The sequence below is a fragment of the Phacochoerus africanus genome, chromosome 9, assembly GCF_016906955.1.
Source record: "Phacochoerus africanus isolate WHEZ1 chromosome 9, ROS_Pafr_v1, whole genome shotgun sequence".
Lineage (NCBI taxonomy): Eukaryota > Metazoa > Chordata > Mammalia > Artiodactyla > Suidae > Phacochoerus > Phacochoerus africanus.
In genome coordinates this window covers 74,241,455-74,254,585 of record NC_062552.1, presented here as the reverse complement: position 1 = coordinate 74,254,585, position 13,131 = coordinate 74,241,455, and positions in this window count along the sequence as shown.

Here is a 13,131-nt window from a genome sequence, read left to right as displayed (position 1 = left end):
AAAATATATCTGGTTGGCTTCTCTATTCAGTCATTCCCTTCTCCCATCGTTAATAACCCTTTCTCTCTCTATATATATATGTGTGTGTGTGTGTGTGTGTATATGTACTATATATTAACTATGTAATAATACCATCTTTTAAGTAAAATGAAAGTCACTGTATAATTTTAACAATGGAATAATATGATAAAACATATGTAATGAAAACATAAATCCTGTTGCTCTGTGGAGAGTGATCAGGCAAACTAGAGGAAGTGTGGTAATGAAGAAATTAGAGATAAGTGAGGAGGCATGAAGGAAGGAGCAGAGAATAGGTATAAAAGGAGTAAAAGAAAGGTCTAGGTAGCAATGAAAAGCGATGGGTAAGCAAGATTTTTCATGATGCTCTCATTTTCCTACTAAAATCTGGCCCTGAAGGGAAGTAATTCAAAGGGGTGGGGTATTAAGGGAAGTTATAAAGATAAAACATGTTAGATCACATGCTCATACTTGTTAGGAATAATGTATAAGGAGTGAGAAGTTGATGAGATAGGGAATCAAAGAAGATAATATAAAAAGTTAAGTTCCTTAAGCAGATGAGAAAGGATGGGACTCAGATACAAATGGAGGAATCAGCCTTCAACAGAGTGAGTGGGACACACATCCCTGAATGAAGAGGAGAAGGTGATTGCAAATGAAATTTTAATTTGATCCTGGAAGAGTTCCCATCGTGGCTCAGTGGTTAATGAATCAGACTAGGAACCATGAGGTTCAAGAAAATCGTGTCAAATGAAGCAACTGACAAGGGCTTAATCTTTAGAATATAAAAGCAACCTATACAACTCAACAGCAAAAAAGCCAACCACCCAACGGAAAAATGGGCAAAAGACCTGAATAGACTGTTCTCCAAGGAAGATGTACAGATGGCCAACAAGCACATGAAAAAATGCTCAACATCACTGATTATCAGAGAAATGCAAATCAAAACTACCATGAGATATCACCTCACACCAGTCAGAATGGCCATCATTAATAAGTCCACAAATAACAAAGGCTGGGCGGGGTGTGGAGAAAAGGGAACCCTCCTGCGCTGTTGGGAGGAATGTAAGCTGGTACAGCCACTATGGAGATCAGTATGGAGGTACCTTAGAAATCTATACATAGAACTACCATATGACCCAGCAATCCCACTCTTGGGCATATATCCAGACAAAACTTTCCTTAAAAGAGACACATGCACCTGCATGTTCATTGCAGCACTATTCACAATAGCCAAGATATGGAAACAACCCAAATGTCCATCGACAGATGACTAGATTAGGAAGATGTGGAATATATACACAATGGAATACTACTCAACCATAAATAATAATAATGCCATTTGCAGCAACATGGATGAACTAGAGACTCTCATACTGAGTGAAGTAAGTCAGAAAGAGAAAGACAAATACCATATGATATCACTTGTATCTGGAATCTAATATAAGGCACAAATGAACCTTCCCACAGAAAAGAAAATCATGGACTTGGAGAATAGACTTGTGGTTGCCAAGGGTGATGGGGAGGGAGTGGAGTGGTTGGGGAGCTTGGGGTTAATAGATACAAACTATTGCCTTTGGAGTGAATTAGCAATGAGATCCTGATGTGTAGCACTGAGAACTTAGGTCTAGTCACTTATGATGGAGCATGATAATGTGCAAAAATAGAATGTATACATGTATGTGTAACTGGGTCACCATGCTCTACAGTAGGAAAAGAATTGTATTGGGGAAATAAGTACTAAAAAAATAATAATAATAAAAGTAAAAGAACAGGCCAAAAAAAGAGAAGAATGTCTAGCACACAAATACTTAGTAAGTTTTAAAGACATGGCGAGACTCCCTTCCACTGCATATTCTTGCCTCCATTCCCACAGATTAGTTGCACTGACAGATGAATGGATTAAGAGATACGCACACACACACACACACACACACACACACACAATGGAATACTACTCAGCCATAAAAAGGACAAAATAATGCCATTTGTAGCAATATGGATGCAACTGGAGATGCTCATACTAAGTGAAGTAAGTCAGAAAGAGAAAGACAAATACCATATGATGTCACTTATGGCTCAAATGATCCTATCTACAAAACAAAAACATATCATGGACATGGAGAGCACATTTGTGGGGGGAGGGGGAAGAGAGTGGGATGGACTAGGAGTTTGGACTTGGTAGATGCAAACTACTACATTTAAAATGTATAGGGTCCTATATTCTATACATTTTAGAATGAATGGGGTCCTACTGTATAGCACAGGAACTATGTCCAATCTCTTGGGTTAGAACACGATGGAAGATAGCATGGGGAAAAAAGAATGTATATATATGTATGATTGAGTCATTTTGCTATATAGCAGAAATTGAAGGAACATTGTAAATCAACTATACTTTAATAAAAAAATTTTTTTAATAAAAACACAGGAGTTCCCATGGGTGGCACAGCAGAAATCTGACTTATATCCATGAGGATGTGGGTTTGATTCTCAACCTCTCTCAGTGGGTTGGGGATGTGGCATTGCTGTGAGCTGTGGCATAGGTCATAGACATGGCTCTGATCTGGATTGCTGTAGCTGTGGTGTTGGCCAGCAGCTGAAGCTCTGATTTGACCCCTAGTCTGGGAACTTTCATATGCCTCAGGTGCAACCCTAAAAAAGCAAAAATAAATAAATAAATAAGAAAGACAGACATAGAAATTTACAGAAACAGGGCTGATAATACAATGGGGGGAGGAGGAGGAGGACTTTCAATTCCTTCTTTGGCAGTGCCCCTCTGAAAGGTCCTAGGAGGCTCATCAACCAGTAGGTATCCTAATTTCCCAATCAAGGACACCAAAGCACAAAGAAGTTGTATACAACGTCACAGAACAACTCAACAGCAAAGGTAAGACCAGAGACCCACGGTCATGGACTCCCACCTTACTGTTATATCCACTGGACCACACTGTCTCTCTTATAATTCCTTAATCTTTGGATATGGTATCTCACTTTCTTCTTATCTGAGAGATTCAAATAGACATACCTGCATCCAGAGCCTAGTTCCTACTTAACACTGCGTTATCATATTGTTCTTTTTTGTAAAACCTACCGTGTTCTTTGCTGAGGAAAGAGGTGGCTAAAAGGTGTCTCGAGAGACACACAGCACTCCAGAGAAATCACTGATGTGGGAAGCCCCTACATATTCTTCAGCCCTGGCTCCCTATCTTCCCCCTCTCAGTGTGGCCTTTGGAGCCCCATAGTTACTTCTGGATGAAGCAGCCATGGTTGCAAGCCCTTGCCCCTCACCTGGACTCCCAGAAGCCTGAACTGGGTGGGGCAGCCGTAATTCACAGGGTCATTGTGAGAGGGGACAGCTGGCCTGTCAGGTAGCATTCTGCCTCTTATTTGGAAACCCACTTAAGGCTGAGAATACTGGCGCTCCAAAGGCAGTGAGCACTCCTCCTGTCTGTAATATCCTTAGCTATTATCACAATGAGTATAGCACTTTAGGGGGTAACCCACTGATACAGTCGAGCTTGACTCTGAAATGTACAGTAATGAACTGCAGCAGCTGTAGTGTTCTAAATCAAAGATTCCTAGCCCCAGTGAGGGCATGGGAAGGGTAGTACATCCTCTCTGTAAGTAGATTCTTTGCCCAGGCAGCCTGCCTAGTACCTTAAAAGTAAAATCCTATTATACCTGTGAAACCCCACAGTGAGGGTCAGAGTCAGACAACTGTCACAAAGCAACTTGGGCAAATTCCTGGGATGTCAGGCCACTACTAGAGCTTTCAGGGACAACAATTATCCTATCTACTGAATATCTTGACAAGGACTAGAAAAAAGCACAGGTCACAGCATAAAGAATTGGCAGTCATTATTGCCCTCTTGAGTCACCTCCCAGGGCCAATCAGAACAACAAAGTCATGCACCTTGCAGAAATTTCCACCTTTTTAATCCAACTGAAGAAATACACAGACCAGACAACAAACACAGTTTTTGGCAGACCCAAGCAAATTTTTTAAATTGTGATTTCTACTGAGTTCATCAGACAATGCAGTAATGAAAGGGGAGATTTAGAGGCAGTAGAAAATAGAGAAAGTCTGTTGTAGACACTCTGAAAGCCCTGACTATGTGAATGCAAATTAACATAAAACTTGACCAATTATTTACATGGCTGTGGAATTTATAACCTTCCTTAGTCTCCCAAAAGCATTTCTTCATCAGGATTCCCTGAAACTCAGAGGGATAGCAAGTGAAGAGAATGAGGTCAGAGCTTCTGTCCATTAACTGACAAGTCATTCATCCACGGATTGACAAGGTAGAATAGGACACATCCTGATGAGGGGACCCAAGGAACCAGAAGGTTTAGACTACCCATTCTGCTTCTTAGATGCCTTCCCTTTAAAATGTTCAATAATAGTCCAGACGACAGTCAGGAGGCAGGCATTCCAGGGCTAAGCTGGAGAGAGCAAGCCTCTGTCTTCAGAACAGGAAGAGTGATCAGAGAGACTCCACTAGGCAGTGTTCGTCCCACAACACAAGGGCCACAAAATCACTATTCCACAGACACATGTTGGTTAGAACTGAAATCATCCAACTTCAAGGTCACAGCACGAAGGATGACAGCAGGAAGCAACTATTTCCCTTTTCCTTCATCAGATTCCCATCTCACGATTATTATTCTCTCCTTTTTTCCTCCACTTCCTCAATATTAAGGCTGATATATTAATAACCTGTCGACATGTTGCCATGAACATTCCCAACAAAAAGCAAATTATTACAAAGATTTACCCTTTTCCTAAAATTTCCAAAAATTCACACAGAAAAATCAACACTATGCTTAAATATTTCAGATTATACATCAATTGCTTACTTCACAGTGAACTCCTGGTCTGCAGATGTTCTATCCTTCTTCTTCCCCAAAAGCTCTCATTGATCTAGACAAGTTTTCAAAATTTCTAGTGACTAAGAATTTCAAGTTATGTTGTCCTGTTATAACATGGATCACCTAGGTTTCATGAGAAAGCATCTGATTTTTTTTTCCTCCTGGTAAATTCAATCATCTTTCTGCACTTACTCCTGACTCCATTGACTCTCTACCCTTAAAATATCCTTTGTGCCACGTTCTTTGTGAACACTTGTTACTCCTGGATATTGGCTGAGACCTTGCTCATTTTTTTTAATTGTGTTCCAGGATTTTTGTCATTTAAATTATATCATAGGATAGTGTTGCTTAGGTGCATTTGTTTGGGGAGATATCAAAGAGTTAACTTCATTTTCCATCTTCAGTTTAACAAAGCTCTCAGGGAGATACTTCTACCAATCTTAGATTTTAAAATTTCCCAAGTTTTGCATTCACTCCATGTTGACTACAGCATAACAATGCACCTTTTTTTTGGATTATGCTAAGATAACTTCAGAAAATTCATATTCTGTTCTTATTCTGTTCTTTCATGTGTATTGAAATTGAGTAGTTCTCAAGATGACTAAAATGAGAAAGGTTAATTTTCTTCATGAGCAGTGGACTGAAAAACAGCATTCTTATAAACTATTATCTTGGATATAGACTACCAGGAGTTTAAAAAATAATCAGTCTTTACTGTGGGTCATTCTTTCTCTTATTTCAGACATATCACACATAGCCCTGAAAGTGTTATTCAGGAGTATAGGTCTGTCCATAGCACTGTCACCAGAGATATAGTACCTGACCTCTGTGAGTTTATAATGGGCTAAAGAAAAGGAGCACGTTGGTGATAAAGCACAAACTCCAAAATTGAGTTAGAATGACTCTGTGAATTCAGTGGTACCACTTGGAGATCGGTGGTTTAACCAAATGCAAACTCCGGGTCTCCTACTAGAGTCTAGTTAATACTGTTAGGTATTAAACAAAACTCCAGTGAAAAGGAAGACTTTACTATTTTTAAACATTAAACTATAAATTTTAATAGGTAATATATTAATATGATTAAAAAATTAAAATAACATAAACTGGAGTTCCCATTGTGGCACAGTGGAAATGAATCCGACTAGGAACCATGAGGTTGCAGGTTCGATCCCTGGCCTCGCTCAGTGGGTTAAGGATCCGGCATTGCCATGACCTGTGGTGTGGGTCACAGACACAGCTCAGATCCCGCGTTGCTGTAGCTCTGGCATTAGGCTGGCAGCTATACTCCAATTATACCCCTAGACTGGGAAACTCCATATGCCACTGGTGCAGCCCTAAAAAAAAGACAAATAAACAATAATATAAACTACTGTCCCTATCCAATCCTTCCTGCCTGGCCTCCTCTCTACTATTTAGTACTCTAGTTTCTCAGATATTTCCAATGTTGTCCTATGCAAATACAAGCAAATATGAATATTTTATTTTACATACACACACAAAAATAGCTGACTCTGGACAATTTTTTTGCACTTTGCTTTTTCCACTGATAAAAAATCCGGGAAAGCTTTCAAATCAGGGTATAGGGAAATTTTTCATTCTTACTGCCACAGATTATTCCATTGACAGCTCACCCATTGTGTGGATGTACCAGTTTATTTCACCTCAATTCCATCTGGATTCTGAATTATGGTTGTAAAGGCAACCCTAACTCTTGTTAGCTAAGGCATTTGCAGCAAAGACATTTTTTTCTAGGCAAACAAACTAAAAGAGTGATTGTGAAAAATTGATATTTGAGACATGGGAAACATTTCTTTTTAACTGGTCTCACGGAAAGGTCAGCCTAAGAAAGATAATCTAGACATCTCAACAAGATGACAGATGCTGGGTCCTTTGGCTGTGTTTATATAAGAAGACTACATTTTCTCTAATCTGGTTTAATCTTGGTGTGTTTGGTACACACACACATGGACACAATGCATGTACTTTCCTGAGACTTCAATTCACACATATTAAGGGGAAAGGGTGATGGGTGACAGGTGATGTACGTAGTGACAGTGCCTACCAAGAATCAAGGATACCGCAGTTCTTTATTTCTCCCCAAAGCAGCTGCATGTTGAAGTTATCAGACCGAATCAGGCTTAAGGGACATTAAATGTCAGGAGAGCAGACCTGCTATAGAAAGCTGATGGGAGCTGCGGGAACCTTTAGTATCAAATGTTCTCCTGTATAATAATAGGCAGCAGCATCAATCTCAGAAATGCTGCTACAAATGTCAAAGAAAACCTTCCCCGTATATAGATTAAAATTGCAGATAAAAACAGAGGACCAAATCAAAGCCCGAGTGTTCCCTTTTTGAAATCACCCTGCCAAAAATGCAATTTCTGAGTTATCAAAAAATAGAATCTCTCAAATAGCATTCATAAAGTTTCACATTTTGGTGTTATCACAGAGGCTTATATTGAGAAAATGCTATTTCTTCCTTCCCTTCCCCTTCAAGGTTGAAGCAGCATCCTATCTTTTCTTTCTAACAAACAATGTTTCCCTCAGAATAGCCAGCTTGGAGGCAAACAGTACTGTGTTCTGCAGAGCCAGAAAGCCACACTCCAGTGCATGTTTGCCATCTCCTAGGAAATCCCCCTTTGCAAAAGGATCTGTGAAATAAACTTTTGAAAGTGACCTTATGAAGTCGACATCAATGACCCCTGAATAAGATTTCATCTGGTGGAGGAAGTTATACTCCATAATAAAATAAAGTGTCAGCTGAGAAATCTGGGTATAAAAAAATAAACAATAGAGTTTGGATTTATAAGGCCTCTTTTGGATGTGACAATCCAGACATTAAGCATTAAGAGTTTGATCTGTCAAGTAGAAGATTAGGTTGGGAGAACTTTTTTCCCCTAGGAAAGGCAATATGATGAAAAGAAATCCTCATCAGCTTTGGTTAAGGTACACAGACACACATGTATAAGCACATGTACCTAAATAAAGCTGTACTTCCAGAAGAGACCTGCTGGGATTAATTTAGCAATTTGCCACAGATTCTAGAACACGGAAGCTCTGGGAAACAGTGACTCTCTTCCTTCTTCACACTTACACATTAAAAATGACCCTAATGCATTTCCCTGACAAAAAAATGTTCAGCACAATGTCATCTCCCCACTGTCACCCTCAAGAACACCTTGCTCAATGATATCCCTACATGACTCTGGATATGGAAAGGACTCCATACAGGTTTTTTATAATCTGAAGGTAAATTGTAGAGATAGAGCTACAAGGGTTCTTAAAACAGACAAAGCATTTCTGTTAGAGATTTCATTTGATTTTCTGATACTTTTCTGAGCTGTGCTACTATTTTCCTATGCACTTCTCAGACTCTCTTAAGCATTCATATGACTCAGTTTCCCTCTCTGAACAAAGTATATGGAGGAAGGTTTTTTTGAAGAGAAAGAGTCTTGGTGTTATCACTGAGATCAGAGCAGTTTCAAAGGTTCTTGGTTAATCTCTGATAAATGTTCAATAAATGATACTACTTGTGAACCATGCCTTTGCCATAGGCTGTCTCACAACTTGGATAATTGCTCTTACTGCTGTTAGGGTGGCAGTGCTATTGTGACCATTGTCACTTCAGACATCAAATCTTAAAGCAGTCAATTAGAAAAAAAGTGCTGGAGTTCCCGTCTTGGCACAATGGTTAACGAATCCGACTAGGAACCATGAGGTTGCAGGTTCAATCCCTGGCCTTGCTCAGTGGATTAAGGATCCGGCATTGCCATGACCTGTGGTGTAGGTTACAGACGTGGCTCAGATCCTGTGTTGCTATGCCTGTGGCATAGGCCAGCGGTTACAACGCCCATTAGACCCCTAGCCTGGGAACCTCCATACTCCACGGGAGTAGCCCTAGAAAAAGACAAAAAAAAAAAAAAAAAGCATAACATGAGAATTGTTGTAAGTTAAGTTTTATTTGGGGCAAAATAAGAGCTATAGCCCAGGAGACAGCATTTCAGACAACTCTGAGAAACTGCTCCAAAATGGTAGAGGCAGAGGTATTATATGATTTTAATGAAAGGGGACACATGCAGTCAAGCACACATTTTGGGAGGGGGGCTTGCTGCTAGTCACAAGGAGCAGATAGCATCATTAACGATTTTAGTGCTTTTCTAGATATAAGGAAATACAAGAATTGGGCTCAGAAAATCTTTTCCTGAAAATTTCTATCTGAAGACCTGTTCTGCCAGTTTTTCCCAGAGCACAGAGTTCCTCACTCCTAATCTCCACCGGAGCTCCTTTCAGGGGGTGTTGAAGGGCAACAGCTGCAGCAGCTTATGATTTAATCCTTGTAGAGGTAGGTGACCAGCGCCAATCCTTAGTTGGCAAAACATTCTTTTTATTTTTTTCAAATAAATCTTATATTATTAAATAAAACTATAAATAATTTACCAACTATATGAAGAGAAAATACAATCATAAGTAAAAAAATTGTATTTAATGTACGTAATGCTTAGGAAAAGATGATTCTTTTCAAAATTCAGTAACTTCTGTACAGTATCTAGCTGGATTTATTTCCCCTTTTCCTTCATATTCTGTACAATGTCACTTTTTAGTTCAGTTTTCTACATCTAATATCACTTGGAATGAATATCGAATTTAGCTCCTAAACTTCCCTTCCACACCCCATTCCAAAGATTTTCCAATGTCCTGAATTTATACCAGCTTATAGCTCAAAAACCTTCGGGAGAGGTTTGGGCTATGTTTTCTCTTAATTAGCTCTCCTTCCAGTTTTTCTTGTTCTAAATAATAAAGGGAAAAAAATATAGAACATTAGAGGTCTTATCAAAAGAGAATAATTAGTTTTACTCATCTTCCAATCTAGAAAGTTTTAATGTGTGTCAATACATTTAAAAATCCTTTCCTTCCTTCATCCATTCATCTTTTTATTTTCTTTCACTAGAACATAAGCTCCAGAAAGGCAGACATGTTAATGTTGATTTTGAGGAAGGGTGAAATTTTCCCTTACCCTTCTAGATTTTTCAAGCTGGTCTGAGAATTAAGTTGCCATCACAGCCATGACAGAGATTAAAAGGAGAAAATCAAACATCTTTAAGAACATGTATACATCAGAGATATCCAGGAAAACTGAGTATACAGAAATATAATTGATTTTTTTATATTGATCTTATATTCTTTTACCTTGCTGAACTCAGTTCTGGGAAGTTTGAGGGTTATAGAGAGTCATTTGGGGGTATTTTTCTGCATAGACTATTATGTCATCTGCATATAGAGATAGCTTTGTTTCTTGCTTTCCAACTGTATGTCTTTTATTTCATTTTCTTGCTCTATTATGCTGGCTAGGATTTCTAGCAATATGTTGAATAAGAGTAGTAAGAGTAGAAATCTTGCCTTGTTCCAGACTTTGGGAGTAAAGTTTTCATTCTTTCTCCAATATGTATGATGATATTTGTGTTTTAAAGATGTTTTATCAAATCTAGGAAATTCCTTTCTACCCAGTTTACTGAGAGATTTTATCATAAATGGATATTGAACTTTATCAAATGTTTTTCTGTATTACTTGATATGATCATTTGACTTTAGTCTACTGATGTGCTGGATTACATTGATTTTTTTTTTAATGTTGAATCAGCTTTGCACTTGGCTGTGGTGTTTATTTTTACATATTGCTGAATTCAATTTGCCAATGTTTGTTGAATACTTTTACGTCTGTGTTCATGAGGATATTTATCTGTAATTTTCTTCTTTGTACTTTCTTTGTCCAATTTTGGTATCGTGCTAATATTGGTCTCATAATATGAATGAAAAATGTCCCCTCCTTTTCTATTTTCTGGAAAGAGTTTTTTTTTTTTTTGGAAGCAGTTGTGTCTAATTGGTATTAATTCTTCAAATATTTGGTATAATCCAACAGTTATATCATCTGAGTATATTTGAGACATCTTTTTCTGAAGTTTTAAACATATTAACTCAATTCTTTAATAATTATAGAACTATTCAAATTGCATTATATTGAGTAATTTTTTCTTTCCATTGTATCCCCTTTTTTAGTTAGAAGAATTCATTTGATATCACTTCTTCCTCCAAAGCTCCAAACAGTTATTTACCTTTAAGATACTACAGGTGACAATTGAAAAAGAGAAAGTCTCTGAATTAATAAGACCTCAAGAAATAAACTAGACAAAATATTGAGAGGGAAAAAAAACTCTTGAAAATATAAGAATTGTTAATAAAATGTTTGAAATTGATAAATTTTGCTGAATATTGAAAAGATCCAGGTGAAGAATATCCTCATTGTGAGCCCTGCAATAATCACAATAAAATATATCCACATATCTCTTAAAGACATATATACATTATGTCTGAGGCTACACAATACCCATGTATATATTACAAATTTTAATTTAGAAGGCCCTAACAGGTGAAAGATGGATATTCTGAACTGATATAGACTAGATCCTAGGGACTTGCCTAACTCATTCATGAGAATGTCATAGAATCTGAAATGAAATTGTTTTGATTGCCACTATTCTTATGCTCTTACATTAAAAAAGATTTTTTTTTCTTAAAAAATATGTAAGTGGCTTTAGTTTTAAAAGCATCTGGCTCTGCTATGGTTGCTAATTTGCTAAAGCTCTGCTAATAGTAGATTGCTTAGACAGGACTCAGATTTACATAAACATTTTAAAATAATCAAAGATCAGAGTCAGCTCAAATATCAAACTCAGGCAAATGTCAATTTCCCTCTTCTTTGCTTCAACTGAAAATCAAAAGGGCTAATTTTACTAGTATCAAAAACATTTCCCCTCCTTAATAACCCCATGTGACTGAGGCCAAATCAAATGTGATATTTGCTTTTACATCAAAAACAAAGTGAACTTTTATAAATCAGATTTTATGCAGTCTATAGTGTAAAGAACCAATGAGAGAGATTTATCTCAAAATCCATAAATTGAACACAAACTCACAAAATAAATTAAATCAAGTATGAAAGAAAATCAACATCTAGGCTTATGGAATAATAAATATGTAAAAAGGTTGAAAAATAATACAGCAAGGCAATCAAAACCTCAAGCAAAAAGGGTTGTAAGGGATAGGTCATGCAGAAAGAAAAATGAAATGAGAAAGAATGGTTTTAAAAATTTTCCACTTAGAAATCAAAAAGTAGCATGATGTACTTTATGATATTGCAGCAGGGGTGGGTTTTGGAGCAGTTACCTTCTTTCCATCTCTATAGGGACGGGAGCCCTTACTTGTCCTCAGAAAATGAAGCTCATTGGGAAATTATTTTTATAACTACTTATTTCAAAAACATGTTTCACAAAAACACTAAAGTTGAAAATACTGAAGTTTTTCTAAAAGGGAAGTGACAGCTACTCTTAGCTGGCTGCATATTACTGAAGATTGGAATTATCATGTTATTGTTCTGACAGATTCAGCCACGGAAGCTAACTCATCATAGTCTACAAAGAAATTGTCACCATATCCTAAGAGCCTGTGCCTCTAGGGTAATAAACATTTGGTGGATATGAGCATGTGGAAACTGTGCAGAGGACACTGGTAGGATATAAAAGAAAAGTGTGTTCTTTAGTTATTTTATGGTGTCATTTTATTTGGGAAAGGGATGGGAAGGGAAAAGAACAGGGAAAGTACAAGAGAGAGCAAAGGGGGAAAAAATGACCTGACACTGCCTTCCTAGACTCCAATTTCTTAGGGCAATTGACATCTAAGACACAGGTAAAGCATGTCCAAGACAACATTAGCTCAACGGTAATGATAACAGTTACCATTTATTGACAATTTCTCATGTTCAGGATGTGTCCAATCATTCTAAAAACATGATAACATCCAATTATCAAAACAAATCTACAAGGTATGGTTTTTACAGATGAGGAAAACTGAAGTCTTCCGAGGCTTCAGTAAAGTAGAGCCAAAAGCCATATAGCTAATAAGTAGCTGAGTTAAATTCCAAAGTTCCTATTTCTACTACTGTAGCATACTAGCTTAATATTCTTATGTAATTTTTCATAAGAACAAGTCTTTTTTTTTAATTCATGGAGATTATAAGCTCTTTCAGCTTATATTGGACATTGCCTTTCTCTTATTTCCTCATTTGTTAAAAAAGTCACATGCAGGTACAATCTCCAAGATTCTTTCAAGCTCTACCACTCTGTCTAGATTTCTACTTTGTAAAAACACTTGGAGGGCTTTTAACATATTAGGTGCTCAATAAAGTAT